The sequence below is a fragment of the Furipterus horrens genome, unplaced genomic scaffold, assembly GCF_987537825.1.
Source record: "Furipterus horrens unplaced genomic scaffold, mFurHor1.1.pri manual_scaffold_11, whole genome shotgun sequence".
NCBI classification, from domain to species: Eukaryota; Metazoa; Chordata; class Mammalia; order Chiroptera; family Furipteridae; genus Furipterus; species Furipterus horrens.
Genome location: NW_028327181.1, coordinates 24,022,826 through 24,024,994, shown reverse-complemented (window position 1 = coordinate 24,024,994; position 2,169 = coordinate 24,022,826).

Sequence of the window (2,169 nt, the reverse complement as noted above, 5' to 3'; positions counted from 1 at the left end):
CTCTCCCTACCTTTCTCCCTCCCTCCCGCCCCTCCGCCCTCTGCTCCCCCCAATTCTCCTCCCCTTCTGCCCCCAGTAAGGACGGATCTCTGAGTAATACAGTGTACTAACCGATTGAAGGGCCCCCGGCAGAGGCGGCGGGGGTGCGGTGGAGAATGGGGAGGGGCTCCCACGTGACCAGGGGCTACCGTCAGTTCTGAAGGACTCGGATCCCGGGAGGTGGGGAGAGAACCCGAGGGGAGGGCGGCGATCTCCGTCCCCGGCGATCTCCGTCCCCTCCCCCAGGCCCTCGCCACCTCCCGCTACTGGGTGTGCCTCCGGTCCTGCAGCTGCAAAGGACCGAGGTCTGCCCGCGCGCGGGCGCATGTGTGTGCGTGCCCGCGAGAGCAGGTGTAACGTGTCTGTGAGCAGGAGTGTGAGAGCCCGTGCGTGGGTGCCGGTGTGAGCGCCAGCGTGCTTAGGGGGTGCGGTGGAGCCGACCGAAAGAGGGAAGGAACTCCGAGGGCAGAAATCTTGGATCGGAGTCTGGGAGGAGTTGCTCAGCCACTCCGCGGTGCACAGAGACGGTGGCTGGCGAAATTTAGTAGCGTTTCTTTAGCTGGAACAGAGCAGGTGGGGGTTGCCCTGGGGAAGTTGGGGGAGCCACGGTCTGGACGCTGCATCCCCACCCACGTGGCTCTCGGTCCTGTAGGTGGAGTGAGGGTCTGGGCGCCCTGACCCACTGGCTGGAGGTGGAGCCGGCCCGGAGACGGGAAACAAGTCTGGGGCCGCTCCCTGGGGCTGCGCTCCAGCTTTCTGCTCACCTCCTGGCCGGCCTCTCCAGAGACGCGTGGCCTGTGGTGGGGCTGGAATAGCGGGAAATGCTCCCTCCCTCCATTCCAGTCTCTGCGCAGCCCAGAGGCAGGGCCAGAGCTGAACGCGTGTGGGGCTGGGTAAAGCCAGCCCCCGGCCTTTTGGATTCCTGCCTGCCTCGAGGAAAGATGACGGCATGCATTTACTGTTTAATTCCTGTGACTTGTAGGAAAAGGCAGCTGCAGACGTCACAGCTCCTGCAAAGGAAGGGCTGCATCGAGGGTGGAGGGTGGGGGGTGGCTGACAAGCTTCTCTGAGGACTGGTCCATTCAGGGTGGCCCTTTCTAGCTGGTGGGGTTCCCTAGGGCCCCCTTGTCTGTGGTCCAACATTTTGGGTTCAACATACCTGCCCTAGACGCTGAGTGGGTCTCCCCTGGGGATGAGGGTGGGGCAGACACCTGAGTGAGCCTGTGAGACCAGTGTCCACCAGGCAGGGACTGTGACTGTCATGTTCTCTGCCTGTCCCCCATACCCAGCACAGGTGCTAAATGAATATTTATCAGGTGAACACCATCAACAACAGGAAGAAAGCTTTATTCAATTTCGCAGAGATAAATGCTTGTCCCAGGGACTGCGGTAGACCAGGCCTGTCCTCCCCTGTGAGCTCAGCGCCAGGACAGCTATGGGGAAGCTTGCTCTCGTGATGGCAACCTGGGGGCAGAAACGGGTCACATCCTAACCCTGACCAGCTCAGGGGAGGTGGCATGGCAGGCTTACAAACTCAGAGACGGAAAAGTAACCACATGGGGTGGTCTGAACATCAAAATTCCTAGCTCACAGCAGGTCATGGCAGGTACTCCAGTCCTAGGTCTGTGGCTTCCTTGACAAAGGTCAGTCTTGGCCTTCCCTGAGGCTGTCTATTGTCTTTGTGCATCGAAGATAACAGACCTTTGGCATGTCAGGGTAAGCCTCCTTTTCCAGGCCGCTCGGCACAAGACCACAGAACTTCCCATTGTCCTGTTGCTCCCCCCATGCCATCTCTGTGTGCTGAGAATGCTAATTCTGAACTGTCCTGTACTCACCCATGTAAAAGAAGCATTGGTCTCTCCATTTTGCCATCTTATCCAATCCCAGATGATTTCTGTGTTTTGCTTTCTTCCTCCCCCTCAATCTGCCACCAATGGATCCCTGTAACCCTCCTTACATCTATCTTCCCCCTTTCATTCTACTGTGTAAAATAAACAGTAAAACTGCCATTCTCTGGAGCGTGTTTTCAATTCATTGCGATTTGGTTTTGCAACAATCGTCAGTTTGGCTCAAATAAACTCAAAATAAATTTTCTGTGGGTCTGGACACTTCTTATGTTGACACCAGTGT